The sequence below is a fragment of the Takifugu rubripes genome, chromosome 8, assembly GCF_901000725.2.
Source record: "Takifugu rubripes chromosome 8, fTakRub1.2, whole genome shotgun sequence".
Classification (NCBI taxonomy): Eukaryota; Metazoa; Chordata; class Actinopteri; order Tetraodontiformes; family Tetraodontidae; genus Takifugu; species Takifugu rubripes.
Window position 1 is genome coordinate 1413367 of NC_042292.1, and position 21608 is coordinate 1434974.

At 41.7% G+C, this 21608-nt stretch overlaps 1 pseudogene; it reads left to right on the forward strand.

Annotated features, from left to right (window-relative positions):
• The first annotated feature begins 10731 nt into the window (after nt 1-10731).
• LOC101075151 (protein bicaudal D homolog 2-like) lies at nt 10732-12494 on the forward strand (annotated as a pseudogene).
• Nucleotides 12495-21608: the final 9114 nt, after the last annotated feature.

Here is a 21608-nt window from a genome sequence, read left to right on the forward strand (position 1 = left end):
AACCCATTGCTGCTGTCGGTAGAAATAAAATCACTTTAATGGGATAGTTATATAGATCTATGGCAAGGTTTAATTTTGTGCTGGGAAACAAGACTCATGTGTTGCTGACTTCTGAAGCTCATAAGTAAGTGTAGATGTTCCTGAAAGGTTGAGTGTGAGAAAAGCTCATCAGTCAGTGGTGATGGCGTTGGTGGAGAGCTGCTTGACGAGAAAAATATTCATATGCTGCATGTGAAGCCAATGTTAACTGGGTCATCTCTGCAGTTTTCAGAAAAGATAGAAAGGCTCCCTGCTGGTTTCTTTGTCTAGAACTCATTACATCTAAGACATTCACTTATTTATTCAACTATTTTCATATGCAGACTGAAAGACAAACCAATAGTAAAACCTATCCCCAGTATGGTCTGGATCTGATGTTCCTGAGCTAATTTGAGTGGTTTGCTGTTGTAAGATAACCACTGGACCATTCATACTGTCAACAATAGCAAGAAGTGTGATACAGAATTATTACAAATGTCAGAAATGCTTATTTCCCTTCACACAAATACAGCAGGTTCTGCGGCCTTTTTGAGACGAGGATGGGTTCAGGACAGATATTCAGTTCTACTGTTGTTGCAGTTTGATGTTGCCAAAACTTACTTTCTTCCTCAAGTGCAAGATGTATTAAAAAAAAAAAAAAAGGATGATGAATATGTCTCATTTGTATGATCTATTTCCTGTCACTTCTTAACATGAAGTACTCACACTGAAAATTGTCTTTGGTGCCTGGTGAGGACAGAGAGGCTGCAGGAGAGAACACAGACACTTAAATCACCTGTTTATGATGCATAGTTACTTTGTTTAAGCATGTATGAGAAGCGGCCTCATTTCTCACTGTCATCTTCTCCTTTTGACATGACTGTTAGGGAATCAAAGGCCATTCTAAAACAAACTTCTTACTGGCCATTCAAGGTGTAATTATCGACAGACATGACATTCCAGTGATTTATTGTCTTAGTTTCAGCAAAAGATAAAATGTAAATCAGAACAATAGCTGTCATTTTTCGGATCAGGACAGGGAAACTTAGCACACAGATTGATTTGCATGTCTCGGTTTTGCAGGAGCAGGAAATTAAGCGGCAAGTCATTTTCCTGGTGATTTGTGTTTGGTAAGATTTACAAAAGCAATTTGTAAGATTTCGAGTAAGATTTCTGTACTGGGGACATAATATGAACTCGTTCTTATTGATTTGCTTTTACATATTGTGTTTATATTCCGGTTGTAATTCAAATTCCTGCTGTAATGACACTTGCAGATTCTCTGAAATGTTGGACGAAGATCAGATAATCGTTGTACAAAATGCTGATTTTCCACATAAAGAGATGTATTTCTGGTCATTTATGTCCACCCTAGTGTGATAACTGAAACAAATGCATTATTAACATAGAAATGCCCACAATTTTGCTTAGACAGCATTCTGGGTCAGTTAGGGAGCTTAATTTGTCAGAACTCAGCCACAACTTGGGATATATTCATGGATAAGCGGAAATTCATGAGACATTTATCTAGGAAAGAGAGGCAAATGCATGTCATGAGTTTGATGTCTTTAACCTCAGCACAATAAAACTACTTCCTTAAACTTTTCATTATTTTTTTTGTCAAGATGTTTTCCTTGTTCCAAGCAAAAACAGATAACATTCACATCTGTACTTCTCTTTTGGTGCTTGTTACTATCTCCTTCACATCTCAGATATTACCAGTGGGAGGCTAACACAAACATGGAAGCAGCAGCTTGCAGGAAAAAGTGTTTATTTTTTTTAATTATATTTACAAGCAATGTACAGAATATCTCACACTTGGTAACAATAAAGGGTGGTCTGGCTAAATAAAGGGGGGGGGGGGGGGGGGGGGGGGAGAACTGAATGGCCACCACAGCCAGTCCATAAATAGAGTCTGCTGCCCTAATCCCAACAAAAGTGCCTTAGACAAGAAAGAATAGCCTGATTGGGTAGCGCAGGGTCAGGGAAAAAGAGCGGTAGGCAAGTGGAAACTCTGTCCTCTAATACCCACAGAAATTAACACACTTTTTAAGGAAAGAGCACAGATAGGTTAGTAACTGGCCAACATGTAACAGTGCCACATTGAGGAAAAAGCGGAGATACTCCTGTGGGATGCAGATGGACGGCTGGCCTGAGTTATCTCAACCGTTGGACCCACCCTCACACTGCGCTGCACATGAGTGGAAAAATGTATAGTGAGAGAAAAGACAGCCTTTTCTGTTTGGCAATGCGGAGGAAAGTAAGTTCTTTATTGCGCTATTTCAACAATATTTGTGCTAGATAACAAAGTAACATTTTTAAATGGCATCCACCAAGTTAGTTATGTACCAGCTGCCGACTGTTTGCAAAACAACTCAAAAAGTTATAAAAAGTCTTTCACGACCATTTTTAATTTGCTAAATATATTCCTCATTTTCAAATAGGAAGAAGCTCCTCAAAGGGACACAACTCCCATCAGATGGTTTGAGTGGAGATCATGGACCTCAGGGAGCTATTCATAGCAGTGACACATTTTGTGCAGAGACCACTGATGTTCCGTAGTTGAATTTTTTATTTTATTTTATTTTCAGCACCAAATAAAGGCTCAAGTTTTAACAATGTTTCCTTTCCAAGATTTGACTCAAACTGGCACAGACATTGTGTCAGTCTTGGAGAGCCCTTTTAGACCGTGTATCTGTGACTATGGTTAGATGGCCAAAATCGGGTCCTGAGGTTTTATTCACATTTTATTAACTGCTATTAAGATTTTGATACTAAAACCTGTTTTCTAAAATACATTTATTTTCCTACCAGGCCTGATTCTGATGTTGCATCAAGTGAAGCCAGAAACAGGCGCCAAAAAAATGCAGACAGACAACCTAATTGCAAGGAGGTTTATTTCTCAAAAAGGTTATGAAAAGGTAAAACTACAATAGCTGGGTAGTGTGCAGGCGAGTGAGGGTGAGCAGAGCAGCAGTGAACCGGGAGCTGCAGAAATAATAAACAGGACAAAGATGAGACAAAAAAAAACCTCACAAGGAATGCAGACTAGCAAAATTTCAATTTCAATCTCAAATCAAATCAATCTTTATTTATATAGAGTCTTTTACAATCCAAATTGTTTCTAGGCGCTTTCCAGAATCCCAGGGCCTGACCCCAGACAATCAACAGTGGCAAGGAAAAACTCCCCTTTAACAGGAAGAAACCTTGAGCAGGACCAGGCTCAGGTAGGGGGACCCTCCTGCTGATGGCCGGCTGGGTAGAGAGAGAGGAGAGGAGAGGAGAGGAGAGGAGAGGAGAGGAGAGGAGAGGAGAGGAGAGGAGAGGAGAGGAGAGGAGAGGAGAGGAGAGGAGAGGAGAGGAGAGGAGAGGAGAGGAGAGGAGAGGAGAGGAGAGGAGAGGAGAGGAGAGGAGAGGAGAGGAGAGGAGAGGCACAGAGCACAGAGCACAGAAACACATACAAAAATACACTATTTATGCAAGCCGCCGGCCGAGTGGGTCAGCGGGGCCGGAGGTCATCACGCAGCTCCAAAGGCGGCGATACCTGTAAAACAGGTATACTCGCATGTCATGTCTCATATTAAATGAGATGAGATGAGCCGCTAATATTTTTCTACACTTTAAACACTGTGGCTTATTCTACGGTGCGGCTTATTTATGTTTTTTTTTCGTTGCGCACTATCACAACTATTGTGAATCAGTCATTTTTACTAACCCTCATCAACATGGAAAATACTAGAAGAAAAGTATATGATGCGACTTTTAAGTGAAAGCGATCACTCTGGCGTTTGAAGAAGGAAATCAAGCTGCCGCACGTAATCTTGGCATTACGGTAATCAATGGCGAGAAGGTGGAGACGCCAGCATGAAGAACTGATCCAAAGCAAAAAGACGACAAAAGCTTTTAGACGTAAACATCGCAGGTGGCCCGAGCTTGAAAGCTTTCTGGAAGACTGAGTCAACACACAGAGAGCAGGCGGCCACCGTGTTTCCGCTGTACAAATCAGACGGAAGGCAAAAGCAATCGCCACCGCGATGAAAATAGAAGATTTTAGAGGTGGGCCATCGTGAGGTTTTAGATTGTTTATTGTTTGAGTAAAAAAGCATAAACAACGTAATTTGTGTGTAGCTGATACAAACGTATATTTCAAGGTAGCTGCATTACAGACACCGTTAGAAAAAAAGCATTTACCGGTAGAATATATTTATGTTGCTAAGCGGATTAAATTAAAAGAAAAGTTAAAAAATCCTGACGTGATAAAATTTGAATTTAAGGTCTCTGTATAAACATACAAGTGAAAAGAGTGGCTGTTGTTTCTTACCTGTCTGTTTGTCACTCGTCAGTGACTCGTCTCTTACGGTAATAAAAACATCTACCGGTACTGAATGTTTTTGATCTAATTTTTCATATTACTACGTGGGATACCTGCGGCTTAAAATCCGGTGCGGTTTGTATGAGTACAAAATTGATTTTCTTTCTAAAATTAGATTATGCGGCTTTTAATCAGGTGCGCTCTGTAGTCCAGAAATTATGGTAGAAGGAAATAAAATATGTCATGTCACATGATACATGACATGACAGTTTACCTGTCAGGATGGAAATTAACTGATTTCCAGCATGGCTATTTCATGTTTACACTTCAGCCATGGAGAGTGAGAGAGGAGCAGAAGGACATATAATATATGATAGCAACAGGATACAGATATAAGGGGCAAACTATGGGTTTCTCTTTTAAGTTGAGTTTGTTTATCAACTGGTTAATTGATGCCATGGAAGTAAAACTCTTGTTTAATGGTCCTTACGACCTCATAATGCCTCTGTTTAGCATTTTTCTAGGGTAATCTGTCCATTTAGCATGGCTTTTACAGAGAAAAGTTATTTTAGCCTCATAGTGGTCTAAACAATCTTGTTCCTTTGTGCTCACATAATATTCCATGTTACTATGTGGCAATTTATAGATGATGGGGGCATCTTCAACAATATATTTCTGTTCATATTCTGAAATGCTGACCCTCACAGCTAAGGTGTGTTGCTGCCTCCACAGTTCAGCTGAAGATGTGACCTATGAGCCCAAATTATCATCAAGGAACATGCCCTTGCCAGCAGGGAAGAACAAAATCCATTGACTTAATAATGTTACCATTCAGTATACCGTATTTACCATATCTACCATAAGGCGCACCGTATTAAAAGGTGCAGTCTCAGTTACGGGTGCTATTTCTACATACATAAGGTGCACCACATTATAGGGCGCGGGCTTGGTAAAGCATACCGTTACGCTAGCTTAAAAAATGCATGCTAGCGTGTATTTAGCAATGTACTCACGTTATATTTTGATCAATCATTATACGCAAATCCATCAAAGTCCTCTTCTGTATCTGAAATGAATCCGAAATGGCTTTTGTGAAAGCCGGCAAGTCGAAAAGAATTTACAGATTTTGGAACTCGTTGCACACGTAAGGCGCACCACATTATAAGGACAGCCTTATAATGCGGTGCCTTATAATGTCCATTTTGGAGGGAAAAAAAGAAAAGACTTTTAAGTGCGCCTTATGTTTGCGAAAATACGGTATTCAGTAGTCAGCTGACCTCATTCTATGGACACATAGTATGAGGTCAGCTGACTATGAGCTGACTATGAGTCCCTAGCAACTTAGCCAAACCTAGCAAATTCAACACTTTTTCCTGATTAACCTCACTGATTAATGATTTTCTAATCACTAGGCTACACAGCAGTTCAGTTCAAATCCTTTAGTTCCCTTTGCTTTGTTTGTCTAGAAATGCTCTTACTTTTACTATTAATCATAGCCCTGAGCACTTTTTCTACCAAAATTTAATCGATTTTCAATCATGTTCATTCATGAATTTTTCCAAACACATTTGCTCCTCAAAGATGATGGAGCAAATGTGTTTGCTATCTTTCCAGCTTTTAGCAATTAACACAATTTTTGCAGTTTATGCAATCCCATTAGATCCACCCGATGATTAGACCCTTCTCAAACAGACCAACATCTTTTCCACGACTACAGGATGTGCATTTCAACATGGTTGTTTAAGAAATGAGATGCTACTCATTACATCAGTTGGAGTTAAATTGTTGCCAGCTGAAAGATGATCATCCATGTAGCAATTATCCAATAAAAAACTTTAACTTATTTGCTTGGTTAAATCCAGGTGGCAACTTCCTTTTTGGTCAGGGAGTGTATAATAATTGTGGGGTTCATTTCCACTGCCTCAGAATCTCCATTCATGTATTGCAGCACAGCCATTATTATTGGACTCTTCGTGACCTCTGGATGTTTGAAATTCATCAATGTGCATGCAAGTTATTTACCACCCTGATTAAAAACTAATAGACTTTAATTTCTCTCTGCTAAATTAACAGAGTGTGTTCCCTCTGTCTCCAGTGCATCTGTTAGAAAATAATAATGTGGGCCATGAAAATATGCCATCTTCTATTTATAGGCTGCAGCCTGATAACTTGTGCCTGACATTTCCTACAGTTCAATTGTCATTTTTGTGTGTATACAAAGCTATCAGACCCCCTAAACATCAGTCACAGTCTATCTATCTCTCTGTCTGTCTGTCTGCCTGTGTGTGTCCGTCCGTCCGCCCGCCCGCCTGCCTGTCACTAGCTACCTAGCTCTTTGTTTAGCTCAGATTGAAATTTGGTGGCAGGAGACCAGGTGGAATATTTTTAGTCATCCTGCTATTCCTTGATAGATTGAGTAATACTTCATCACCTCTGATGATTTCCTTTAGCATTATGAAATCAGATGTACAGATACTATCTCTGACAGGTCCACTAGGCGTCTATTTTCCAACTGGACATGTCCTTCAATTGATGATCTTCAATTCTTATCCTTCCCACCTCCCGGAGAATCTAAATTTATCAGTTGTGTACTGCAGTGAAGTGAATTTATTGCCAGCCGGAAATTTTTTATTCATCATGGTCTGGTGATCCTCTTTCCAGTCACTTCCCAATCGGCTGAAAAATGGACAGGTGCACTACTCACACATCACATTACTCCTGTACTGGCATCTCTTCATTGGCTGCCCGTTAAATCTTTTGACCTACAAGGTCCTCAGAGGCCTAGCTCCATCCTACCTGGAGGAGCTAGTGATACCTTATCAGCCCAATAGACCGCTCCGCTCTCAGAATGCTGGGATACTTGTGGTTCCCAGAGTTTCTACGAGTAGAATGGGGGTCCGAGCATTTAGCTACCAGGCCCCCCTGCTATGGAACCAGCTCCCTGTCCAGGTACGGGAGGCTGACTCCATCGCTACTTTGAAGATCAGACTTAAAACCTACCTCTTTGAAAAAGCGTATTGTTACTAATTCTGCAGTTCCAGTTATTATCATAGACAGACAAATTATCATACTTAGGGGGTCGTCTAATCATTAGGTTAACATCTTAGCTGTGCTGTTATAGGCCAAGGCTGCCGGGGTCCGGAAACATGATCACCTGACAGGCCTCTGTCACCCCACTGGGTCATGGTTTCCTCTCCTCTCCGCTCTTTTCATCTCCTTTCCTCCTCCTCATCAAGCAGACTAGTTATGCTGATTCTTGTGTAGTTTTTCTGCCCCCCCCCCCCCCCCCCCCCCCCTTTCTCCATTCATTTACAGGTATCGCCGCCTTCAGAGCTGCATGATGACCTCCGGCCCCGCTGTATAAATAGTGTATTTTTGTGTGTGTTTCTGTGCTCTGTGCCCGTCCTCTCCTCTCCTCTCCTCTCCTCTCCTCTCCTCTCCTCTCCTCTCCTCTCCTCTCCTCTCCTCTCCTCTCCTCTCCTCTCTCTTTACCCAGCCGGCCATCAGCAGGAGGGTCCCCCTACATGAGCCTGGTCCTGCTCAAGGTTTCTTCCTGTTAAAGAGGAGTTTTTCCTTGCCACTGTTGCTTGTCTGGGGTCAGGCCCTAGGATTCTGGAAAGCGCCTTGAAACAATTTTGATTGTAAAAGATGCTATATAAATAAAGATTGTTTGATTTGATTTGATACTCTTGCCTTAGTTGAAGCCAGAGAAACCAGACCTGGTCAGGATGCCTAAAATGCCTTCAAATTAAGAACCTGTGATATTCAATTTAATGTCATTTCTAAAAAACAATTCCGAGGTGCTGTGCAGTGTAACACAGAGTTTCATCTTTAAAAAATCAGATAAGAACAAAATGACGAAGCCTATTTTGTCTGTATCATACTAAGAACAAAAAATGTCCTTCCTGGAGATACTGGAGCCTATCCCACACTGTGTCCGAAATCACCGCTACATAGTGCACTCAATAGTGTGGATGCCATTTTGAAATAGTGTCCGAATTCTTAGTGAGCATTGCTGTACCTTATGTAGTGCACTCAATGTATCCCACAATGCACTGTGAAAAGTAGTGTACAAGTGAGCCTCCTAACTCGGAAATGTATCCCATCAGCCTTTACAGTATGACGTAATACCGTAAAGGCTGATGGGATCCTTTTTTTTTTTAACGGAATTTTTTGATATGTGGAAGTTTTGGGAAATAAGAAATCAGGATGTAGTTTACAATTGTTTTTAGCAGGGCTCCATTATGATCATTTTAAAATATTACAACATAAATGTGTAAAAAAAATAATCAATCAATCTTCACTGCCCTCCCTCACTTAAAATTTTTCTTCAGAATCGTCTGTTCGTCACCAGGTGACAGGATCTCAGTAAAATAATATTTCCAAAGATAAAAAGTAGCTCTGGGGCCATTTCTTGATGAAAAATTGCTTTCTCCCTGCAGCGAAATATGACTTGAGAATGTGGCATCACGTCTTGGCTTGAAAATGTCAAGGGACACCAATTATTTTAGGTAATAAGTAATTAATATTTTATTATTATTGACAGTAATATTTTATTTATTATATAAAGTTAATTATAGGGCCACTGTTACCATCAACCGGAGTCAAAATTATTATGCAACACAATGACGTCATTTCGCGTGATCATTTTAAATTCAGTGTACTATGTAGTTCACTCAATCCATGTCCCCCATGTAGTGAGTAGTGAATAGGGAACGAGTTTGTGGTTTCGGACACAGCGCCAGTGTTCAACAGGCAAAGACGCCAATCCATCAAAGACCAGACATTCTCTCCTTTGAACATACAGTACTGCCATGAAACAAAAAATACCTTAAATGCAATCCCATACTCTAACAAATTGCTTTAGTAATTTCCAATAAATATCACATGACAATTTATTGGACAATTTATCCCTCGGAAGATCTAATAGTGTTTATACTGACCAGAGCACAACATCACTGAAAAGCTTATTAAAAATCTTCATCTGATAGAAAGGCAATAGAACTTTTATGGCTAAAACCTCAATAAAATAATTGTACTTCATATGATAATAATGGTTTGGAAAATAAAAAATGACTGGAACAACTGCGGTGTCATTACAAAATTACCTCAAACAATATCAATCTCTTTGTCCAGCGATGAATAAAGTGCGAGGCATGTTTGTGCTGTTGACCCTTTTCATGCCTTTGTAAAGCAAGTCATTGTCTCTTCAGTCAATGGACGAAACTGACTAACTGACAGAACAAAGAGTTTACTCTCTTTTCAAAACCCATAACTGATTGTGACAGGGTGGCTTATTATTGCATAATACATCATTTGCATCACTCCATGGTGAAATGAACTCATTTCATGGTCCACCGGGTGGTTCACAAGGACCTGCTATGTGAGAATATCTGTTTGTCCATTTAACGGCTGGTTGGGGCAGAGTTTCACAGAGTCAAGAAGACAACATTGAAGACTTCGAGTGCCTTGGAACCTCGACCGAAAAGTGCAAATTGTTGTGAAGAACTACTTCTAAGAATAAAAAAAGGAACTTGTGAGGATTTCAGGCTAGATCACGCAGTGAAGTTTGATCCTAACCTCCTGCTTGGCCTGGACATGATTCAGGTTCCTGAGTCACACTAAACTCTTTTCGTATATTATGGAATTTAAAATAAGCACAACAATTAACTTAAAAATGTCGTATTTAGCATACAGGCTGAAGGCCTGATAAATGTTGCCATACTTAAGCCTAGACTAATTGTTAGGTTCAAAATGTTCATGTAACAATGCTGTAACTACTTATTATCACTCCTGACCATGACCATGTTCCTTTTGTATATATCATGCTTTGTTTTATCATGTGACGTTTACACTTACGCTTATGGTAATCTTACATGTTCGTGTGCTAGTATAAAAATAAACCTCACCTTAGGGCCCACACTTGTAGCCCACAATGCAGACCTGAGGACGTGAATTCGTTCCAGGCCAGCGGTTAGAACAGTTCCCAGTGTTGAATGGTGGCCGACGGACGCATCTCCTCGCAACAAATTGTTGCCTCAGAGGGTGAGACCTGGTTAGACTTAGCCGTAATTAAGTGGGTTAGACTTTTGCCTGAAAAGTGGGTTACACTTAGCCGTAATTAAGTGGGTTAAACTTAGCCCTAATTAAGTGGGTTATACTTAGCCATTAATTAAGCAGGTTATAACTTAGCCGTAATTAAGTTAAGAAAATAGGAAATTGTCTTCGTGTGTGAATGGAGGATTAAGCCATTGAAAGAGTTGATAAAAGAACGCTGCTAGTCCTGTGTTTTATTATTTTGCTCGAAGAAAACGAAGTACTGGTGATCAGAGGACAAAAGGACGGGTTCCGCCCCTGAAAACTGGCACCGCTGTGTGAGTAGTGCACAGTAAAAGGGCGTGTCAGTGTCCTTCCTCCGATTTGTGTACCAGAGAGGTTTTCTGATGAGACCCAGTAGTGAGAAGTTAAAATGCCACTGTTTATGGAGGGTTGTGTGACGGGGTCAGGAACAATAGGTCAAGAAAGGTGGAGAAGAAAGTTTAAGTTTTCAGACAAACTCTGCACTGCAGACATACTGGAGTGTCGGCGGCACACCAAGATGTTTATGGAGGAGCAGGAATGTGCCAACGCGGTGCTTGTGACAGAGGCCGGGCCGCAGTGGCTTCGAGCCGAGGTAGACCGTCTTACCCGAGAGCTTCGTGAAACAACCAATGAAAAGATCCAGGCAGCTGAATATGGACTGGTGGTGCTGGAGGAGAAGCAGCAGCTGAGGGACAGATTTGATGAGTTGGAAACGGACTACGAGGCGGTTCAACACGAACTGGAACAGCTAAAAAAGGCATTTGGACAGGCTTACTCGACTCAAAGGAAGATGGTAGATGATGCCGAGAGCAGGGAAGAGTCACTGATCCTTGAATCTGCCAGTAAGGAGGCGCTTTACCAGCAGAAGCTTCTGGAACAGCAGAATGAACTCAGACAGTCCAAAGCCTCCTTCACCAATGTGAAGGCAGAAAATGAACATCTGGCTTCAATCATCCTGGACACGAGAGAGAATTCAGAGCTGGCAGAGTTGCAGAGAGGTCAGCTGTGGAATGACATCAGAGAGTACAAGGTGCGGGAAGTTTGTCTGCTGCAGGATTACAGCGAGCTGGAGGTGGAAAACATCTCCCTTCAGAAACAAGTGTCTGTGCTGAGACAGAACCAGGTGGAATTTGAAGGTCTCAAACACGAGATCCACAGGCTGGAAGAGGACTCCCAGTGTCACCACAGTCAGCTGGAGGAAGCCGTGTGCCTGAGGGAAGTTGACAGAGGCCTTGGAAACGATTAAAACAGAGCGTGAGCAGAAGGCCATCGTGCGCAAAGAGCTCTCCCACTACATGACAATAGGCGGATCGGTGTACAACAGCTCATTCAGCATCTCAGCCGCCACCGAGCCCGACAACGACGATCTAATCCAAAGCTTTGAAAATGGCTTGTTGAAGGCAAGTGAAGATGACAAAGACAACAAGAGATTGGAAGCTTTCAAGCCGGCTCCAAGCCTGGTGGATGACCTGCTGAGTGAGCTCAACATCTGCGAGATTCAGAAACTGAAACAGCAGCTTATGGATGAGGATAATAAGGATAAAAGACTTTATTGATCCCACATCGGGGAAATTGCACGTTACAGCAGTAGCCCATGGTGTACAATACAGTACTAAAAGAAAAAGATAAAAAGACTCTTATATGTACATTGTACAGTATATACAGAAATCAAAATTATGTACAGAAGGAGTGTCGGACAGTGTGAAGAAATGCAGGTGGAGAGGGGAAAGTAGTCCTTATCAACTCTCTCCAGAAGAGCCAGAAGCAGCTAGAGCAAGCCTACGGGACAGTGTCTGAACAAAAGGAAACTGTCAACAGATTTACGGAAAATCTCAGTGCAATGAGGAAACTTCAGACCAGTAAGGAGCGCCAGTCTGCCCCCGACAGCGAAAAAGACAGAGACAGCCACGACGACGGAGATTACTATGAGCTCGATATAAACGGGGCCGAGATTCTGCAGTGCAAGTACACGGTTGCCATGTCAGAAGCTGGAGAGCTGAGGCAGGAGCTGAAGACTCTGAAGGCAAAGTACGAGAAGTGTCGAAATCAGTATAAAAAAGGAACAGGCCCGACTGGAGGGTGACGTCCAGGAATTGAGGTCAAAGTTGCAAACTGTGGAAAAGATCAGTGAAGAGTTAGCCAATCTGTACAACCATGTGTGTATGTACAACAATGAGACCCCTAAACGCGTCATGTTGGACTATTACAAGCAGGGCAAAGCTATTATAAAGATGTATGAAGGAAAGGAACTTACTATTTACACTAACAGTCAGTATGTGTTTGGAGCACAACACCAGTTTGCAAAGATATGGCAAAACAGAGAGTTCCAGACATCACAAGGTCAATCCCTTAGCACTTCTGCAGCGACTGCTGGATGCAGTCCAGCTTCTTTCTGCACTAGCAGTTTGCAAATGTCGTGCACACCAGAAAGATAGCTCAGACACCACAAAAGGAAACAACTTTGCAGATCAAATCGCAAAGAGGGCTGCAAAAGTACCTAAACAAGTGCGAAGCGCAGAGGTGTTTCTAGTAGACTTAGACATTTTGAACGACACACAAGGTTCAGTGTCACATGCAGAACTGAAACAGTTGATAAATAGAGGTGCTCAGAAAAGTGATGGCCTCTATAAAATTGACGGCAAACCGATCCTTCCAAAAAGCCTGTAGAAAACAGGAGGGAAAGAGGAGGGATGGTACATATAATCAACCAACACTCATGCATAATCTGTTGCAAACACACAGTAGCAAGACAGAAAAACAGCAGTGGAAAAAACACAGTGCTAAGATAATGACATGAATTTACACAATGCCTGATGGAAAAACTGTATTGCCAAGAAATATGTATAGATAGATGGCTATTGTGAGCCATGGGCCTTGCCATGTGTCAAGAGGAGGGATGGTGAAGGTAGTACAATCACCATTCTATGCAATAGGATTTCAATCTTACCCTAAAAAATATATATATTTTTTTTTTGTTAACATGTTCCAACAAACAGGAGATGATGAAGTAGAAAAGACAGTTGCAGATTACATGCAAGCAAAAGATGTTCAAAGAACAAATAATCTGCCAGATATGCCTTTTCCTTCCCAGGAAGAAGATAACAGCGTTGACGTGGGAAACTATGTGTGGGTGAAGCGCATTCGAAGAGCCAAGTGGAGTGACCCACGCTGGGAAGGTCCGTTCCAGATCCTGCTGAAGACACCTACAGCGATGCGGATAGGGAACAACCCTCGTGGATACATCTTTCCCACTGTAAGAAACACCGGATACTTCCTGGTGAAAACAACGGCTGATGGCCTGTATAGGTCCAGCAAAGGCTGAACCCCGTCTGAATCTGAGAAGAGGAGGGAAAGAAATTGTGTTCCTCCTGATTGTGCAACCCAGACGTGGAGTCGGACGAGATGAGGAGTGTGCGCTATGTTTGGAGAACATTGCTGCACATTCAGTCCGAACAACACAGCCTCAGATGGAAGCCTCACCCGTGCTCCCCGCAGTCTTGGAGGACTGCTCCTGTTCCCGAGTTCTCTGCAGTCCAGGGGGACTGCTTCTGGTTTGAGGACTCACCGCGGGACCCCACCGACAGCCCAACGAGAAAGATGCAACAACAGAGGAGTAAAAGATCGTACTCAGTGCAGCAATGGCACAGCTCACTTCTCTATTCTACGGATATGTGTCACTACAGCTATCTCACCAGTAACCACACAAATGGCCCAGCTCTATCCTCTACTCGACAAGGATGGTGATGAAAAAGAAGAGGAAGATGCTGAATACCACTGGCCAGATCTTTTCGCATACCCAATTGAATGTGATTTTGATTGCTGAAAACTAAAATTGAATGTGATTTTGATTGCTGAAGACTAGATTGAATGTGATTTTAATTGTCAAAGTCTGACGATTGATTCCAATCTGCTAATTTTTCATACAGTAAAGAACCGGTTCTCGTCACGAGTAGCGAAATTCTGATGCTTTCAGAAAATGCTTGTATGGATGTTTCTGCTCAGTTGTGATAAAGAGGAGGGAATGTTAGGTTCAAAATGTTCATATAACAATGCTGTAACTACTTATTATCACTCCTGACCAGAACCTTGACCTACTTTAGCTGATGTTCTATCACCTCGGGATAGCAGGGGACAACCTGAACCTCCTGTGACACTCCATCTCCCATTTTCTTATACGTATGTTCCTTTTGTATATATCATGCTTTGTTTTATCATGTGACACTTATGCTTTATCATATGACACTTACACTTATTGTAATCTTACATGTTTGTCTGCTAGTATAAAAATAAACCTCACCAGGGCCCACACTTGTAGCCCACAATGCAGACGTGTGGCTGCCCTTGCAGCAAGTAAACTGAAGCTTCCGTCTCATTCCTCTGATGGCAACAGCACGGGAAGAAAACTGATCACTTTCTCCCCAACACTAATTCCACTCATCAGTGCAGTGAAGTCAGTTTCTCAGTTGAGTAGTTTTTACATTCTCCCTGTCTGTGTGGGCTTCCTCCAGGTAGTCAGATCAGAAATGGGCATATTGGGTTGGTAGACTCCCAATTGCCCCTCGGTGTGTCCACAGTGTGTTCCCACCTCTTGCCTAGTAATGGGTGGGATAACTGCCAGGTGATCCTGATTAGAAGTAAACACTGATAAATAGAAAATAGATGGATGTATAGGATAAACTAAACTGACATAACTACATTTATTCTTCATCAACCAGAATTGGTTTCCTGGACATGCTTCCTGATAAAAACCATGTTTACATCACTTTCACCCCCTTTCCCATGTTTGGCAGTGTTGGCCTGTTTGTCATCTCAAGGATAAATATACTTCAGACGTTAATGCAGACTGTCACTTACTATAATGCTGCTGATTCTGCTGCTCCTGTCATGGCTTCCTCTCAGAAACAAAGGCAGTCATATTTGCCTGAAGAAATGGCATGTGCTTCCCTTCGAGGCACATCATCAGTTAGGCTGCCTCCGTCATCACACTCACATTGGCTTTTATCCTTTGCTGGCTTGGTCTTGCCATGTGCTGGGACAGAAATGGAGCAGCATTTGTGTAGCTATTTGTCAAGACAAATGCAAGGGTGCAGAGTGTTCTCAAGGGTTATGGGCTGATGCAGTGGATTTTACCGACCTGCTTGAATGAAAACAACAATCCACCATGTTAAAAACTCACTTTCAGTAAGGAAATACTAAACTGTCTTAAAATGGGCCACTAGCCTATTTTTGGACAACATAAAAGGAGTATGTTTCCATAAGTCCCACGGCAATGGGGATATAAAGTAATTTATTCTTTGAATCTTTAGCCTGGGGCCAAAGTGAAAAAGCTTAATTTCTAATAAGTATCTCATTTGGGCCATAGGCTGCCAAGGTTTAATGTGGCTTTATCATGGTGATGCTTAGAGGCCCGAAATCCATCTATGCTTTGATTATCTGAGCTACGAGGAAAGATACGGAAGCCAGTGAAACTGCAGCCACATGCATTCTTCTCTGGCTGCCATCCACACTCCCTCGGTTCCCCTCCTACACATAGGTGTCCTGATGCCTTTCATCATCTCTTTTGGACATAACTCTGCAAAGTGCTGTGTCATCAGTGCTGCCCCCCACCCCCATAGTCTACAGCACAGTCTGGGCCTAATAACCCTGACACTAATTTGGCCGCAAAGCTCCCTTATCATAAAGACCGTTCTGCAGGGACTTGTATGAATTTGCCCTGTATCGACTGCAACCCTTAAACTTCCCTGAGACATTTGCCTTTTAAATTTAAGAAATAGAGACTATTCTATTCTTATTCAGGCATATATCCCTGGTTAGTGCAGAGAGTTACAGAGACAAGACTGTGATGGTGAAGACTTGAGGTTCTTTGGAACCTGATCTTAAAAGTATTTAAAAAAGATCACATCTTACAATACAGAGATGTGTCTACAAAGATTTTAAGGAAGGGTGGTTTGATCCTAACCTCCTGCTGCGCTAAAGACCCTGGCCATGTTTACATGACAACGTTGTCATCAGAAATGGAAAGAAAATGTTGTAATGCCTATGTGTCACACACCAATCACAGACACACACCTACAGTATATACATAGAAATTGGGGAAAAATACAGAGAACATAAAAATTATGACCACAGAAATAACATCATTCAAATCAAATCACATGATTTTTAAATACATTTTTCTTTTTTAAAATACTTGTTTACTATTGGCATATTACCCTCTCTCTCTCGTCTCAATAATCTTTAAAATTAATTAAATTAAAATACTCTGGGACATTGGTTGTATACAGGAAGCTGGGTGTGGTAGCATTGTAATAACCGCTCGACCAGCAGAGCTACATTTACTCCATACTTTTCTTTCTGTTTTGGGAATGATTTTTTCTTTTTTTTTTTTTTTTACAATATTGTTCAAAAGGGAAACATAGTTTAGCCTCTAAAATGTAATGCTCAACAAATGTGGTCACAATTTATAAAGGAGGTGCCCTATGAACACTGTGCTTCTGTATTCTTGCTCACACCTTCCTTAAACACAGTTAACACACATTAATCATTAGAAGGATTCTAAAGAAAATGGATGTCTAAGAAGAAAGGATATAAAATTCCTTGCGGAGCTACCAAGGCTTTTCCAGACACACCTTTGAAGTTTTAAGTCAGTGTTCTGCAGCTAAGATCATCCATAACCCAGGAGATGGATGCCAGGGGCAGACCTACAGGGGACGGCTGCCCTCAGACTTTTTTGTGTTTTTAATATTGTACTGAGAAAAAAGCATGCTATAAAAACAACCTAGCGTTACATCCACAAGCTTCAAAGCATTGAAATAAGCAATACAATTAAATTAACATACTCTTTCAGAGAATATGCTACTACATTACTAAGTGATTTAACAAAAAGCTAAATTTCTATCATACTTTATGTGATGGAACATAACAATTCTCCAAAAGTGAAAAGAGTTGTCTCCTATTTGCCACAGTTTACCATTTTACTATTAACAAGGCGAGAATACAAGATTATTGGACTGCTGATTTGCAATGATTTCTGTGGTAGGGAACCTTGAGTGTAATCATCAAAACTTTACTTGTCCATGTTCATTCTGCTCCAGTTATCCACAGGATTTGACAGTAGTCTGGCCAGGATGGACCCAATGGAATCTTTCTGTACTGCACTGTACAGGCATTGGGTGAAATGATTTATTCCCAAGAGGAACAACTGACAGTGGTGAGGAATGAGACTGAGTGGAAAGCCCAGTAGACCAAGGCGGTGTGCGTCAACATAGCTGTCCAGATTTCAGCATCTGGAGACGCCCTCTCAATCAGCCGCAGCCAGACCCTCACCAAGCTTAGCGCATATGCATCTGTCCAGCCCGAAGTGTTTTTCAATGAGTCTGGTAATTTTCCCGTTGTCGTTGCAACCTGCATTTTGAGTTCTAGTCAGTGTAAATTCCTGACGAAAGAGTAAAGATTGCTTTCATCAGCTCCTACTTATCCAGGAGGGCTTGTGACTAGATGACAGCCAAGCTGGACCTCAAGTCAAAGATATAACTCCATCTGCGTTTTGAAAGATGGAGACCTTTAAGGTGAGATCTTCCCCCAGGAAATGAAGCACTGACTAGGATTCGCCGGGGCTGACAACCAGTTGTGAACTACGCAATCGAGTTCTGTACTCTCGTCAGAGAGTGGGTGTTATTAGGTGGCACTGCTGGGTACTTTTTTCAATGGACTTTGAGTAGAGGTGAGTGAGTGCCTGATTGTGGTAGTTCTTACAGATAGTTTGGAATCAGTCCCCCTTGGCATTGAGTATTGACAGACAGACTTAACGGATTGGAGCACATCAGATTCTCCACAGGTGAGAGATCATCGGTCATCACAAAGAGCGTTTCCAAGCCATGCCACTCAGGTTTCATTTGGCGCTTCACATGACACCAAGGAGGAACCGAAGAAAATGGGTCAAGCTCAAACTTGTCCACAGGAGAGACATCAACAGTTGACCCAGAGATTTTGCATTTACACTGGTCAATATAGGCCTTTTTTTTTTTTTAGCTAAGTTGTAACATGACCTCTCCAGCAGAGGATCTTGCATCCTGGTGAGTGGTTTCACACTGTTAAATGACAATAATCAATGTTTTCTGGAGGCGAGGCTGTCTCTTGGGAAGCTTCACTGTCCTGGTGCATTTTGTCAATGATGAGCATGTTCTCAGTTATAAATTCCTGATTCTGTAGATTCTCATTTACCATAGTTATCCAAAGTAAGTTCTGAACCGAAGAAGCCTTCTGAAAGCAAAACTTCTTTAAAAAATAAAAAAAAACCTAACAATTCCAGTTGACGCAGAGATCTTACTTTGGATAAATTCCTGATCTGTTTTCTACACCTAAGCTAAATGAAAAGTTGATGTACACAATTACTTGTCGGCTTCAATAAAGGGTCAAGGATTCTTCTTTGTTGGGAAGAAGGATGGATCTCTGCATTGATTGTAGAGGGCTAACTTTTAAACTTATTTTAAAATATTAGATTTAACTTTTAAAAACCAATATATACTAGCCCTGATCTCCTCAGATCTTGGTCTGCTGTGTCAAAGATCTTCACCAAGTTACATCTTCAAAATGCCTACCATCCAGTGTGAGGGTGATGAACATAAGGTAGCATTCAAAATGCCCATTGGTAATTATGATTGTGATTATTTGGTAATGCCTTTTTCTTTAACGAATGTCCCTGCCATTTCCCAAGCTTGCAGATTACCGTCATGCGTTGCAGCTGTTGCTATTTAGCCAGTTCCTTCCCTGTGTACCTGCTTCTCCCTCCCGTCTATGCAAGACTGTCTTGTTACCAAGTGTCCTGCAGTTATGTTCAGTTTTTATATGGACTTGCAAGCCAGGGTAGCTGAAGTCAATTAAAAATTAGAAAAAACAAAATACAAAACATTGGGTTATTTTTTTTAAAGATAAATGAGAGGAAAAGAAGGATGAAACTAAAATAGACAGATCGCTGCTTGGAGTGAGCCGGAGGTGACAGCAGGAGAATAGCACAGACAAAAAATGAAAAAACAATTTTGGTGGGGCAGAGAAGGAAATATGAATGTGGAAATTCAGATTGTGAAAGAGGGAAAGAGACAGGGAGTAATGACAAAGCTCAAGTAACAACAAAGATAAAGGACCCAGGGGTAGGTGCCGCTGGAACTGCGGTGCTTTCATTCTTGCTGTATCCATCCTCATTGTGTACTTTCTGTTGTATAGGATTCATAATAAGATTCAATCTTTTTATCACTTTTGTCAATAATTGTACTGTCCTGTTCTTTTATTACATAACAGCGCACAGTTGAAGTTCCAATGCGCAAACAGTCGTTAGGGAAGAGGTGTAGGGAGGAGTAAGTAAGCATTTTGGCAGTTTAGGTAGTGGTAGTGCCAGCAGTAGTGCTCTGAAGGTGTCCTGGCAGCTCTCCTGCTACCAGCTGGTCCACAAAAGGGACATGACCCAAGAACCCTCTGACTCACAGTCCGATCCCCTAAAAAATGAGTTGCACAAAAAACTATGATCTATTTGGTTTTTAGTTTTATTTTTTTAATAGCTTCCTTGACCTCAGCGAGGAGCTTTGTGAATAAATTGAAATAAATAAAAGAGGAGAAAACTAGAAGTTCCATCTTTTACAAGCGTTACTGTGGAATTTTCACTGTTATGATGATGACACTCAGCTTTATTTATCCATGAAATCATAGGAGACAGAGAAGTTAGTAAAGCTCCAGACCTGTCTTAAAGACATAAAGTCCTGGATGTCTTCAAATTTCCTCCTCCTTAACCCAGAAAAAACTGAGGTCATGGTGTTTGGTCCTGAACCTCTCAGGGATAGATTAGATCACATGATCACTCTAGATGGTATCTCATTAACATCTAGTCTCTCTGTGAGGAGTCTAGGAGTAACTTTTGATCAAAATCTCTCCTTCAACTCACACATTAAATTCGTTTCTAGAAGTGCCTTTTTTCACCTGAGGAACATCACAAAGATCAGGAAGCTGCTGATGCTGCATGATGCTGAAAAGTTAATTCATGCTTTTGTTACTTCCAGGCTGGACTATTGTAATTCTTTATTATCCGGGTGTCCAAACAACTCTTTAAGAAGCCTCCAGATGATCCAAAATGCTGCAGCCAGAGTTCTGACAGGTATTGACAAAGGAGATCACATAACTCCTGTACTGGCGTCTCTTCATTGGCTGCCCGTTAAATTTAGAATAATTTTTAAAACCCTTCTTTTGACCTACAAGGTCCTCAGAGGTCTAGCTCCATCCTACCTGGAGGAGCTAGTGATACCTTATCAGCCCAATAGACCACTCTGCTCTCAGAATGCTGGTCTACTTGTGGTCCCCAGAGTCTCTAGAGGTAGAAGGGGGGCCGAGCATTTAGCTACCAGGCCCCCCTGCTATGGAACCAGCTCCCTGTCCAGGTACGGGAGGCTGACTCCATCGCTACTTTGAAGATCAGACTTAAAACCTACCTCTTTGAAAAAGCTTATTGTTACTAATTCTGTAGTTCCAGTTACTATCATAGACAGACAAATTATCATACTTAGGGGGTCGTCTAATCATTAGGTCACATCTTAGCTATGCTGTTATAGGCTAAGACTGCCGGGGTCCGGAAACATGATCACCTGACAGGGCTCTGTCACCCCACTGGGTCATGGTTTCCTCTCCTCTCCCCCTCCCTCTCCTTCTCCTTCTCCTTCTCCTTCTCCTTCTCCTCCTCCTCCTCCTCCTCTTCCTCTTCCTCTCCTCTCCTCTCCTCTCCTCTCCTCTCCTCTCCTCTCCTCTCCTCTCCTCTCCTCTCCTCTCCTCTCTCTTTACCCAGCCGGTCATCAGCAGGAGGGTCCCCCTACATGAGCCTGGTCCAGCTCAAGGTTTCTTCCTGTTAAAAAGGGGAGTTTTTCCCTGCCACTGTTGCTTGTCTGGGGTCAGGCCCTGGGATTCTGGAAAGCGGCTTGAAACAATTTTGATTGTATAAGACGCTATATAAATAAAGATTGTAAATGCAGAAGTCTTGAGAACATTTTGTCTCACTTCCATTTCTTTCCTTTTTCTGTGAGGTATAGGCAGTTCAAGAACATCTTATCAAGGACAAAAATTGAACCGAGTGAAATTCTTATTGAGCAAAAACAACAGTGGAGCAGCTGCAAGAAAAACTGGTTTGGTAGGTTGCAGATACTTCACTGCAGGGACAAAT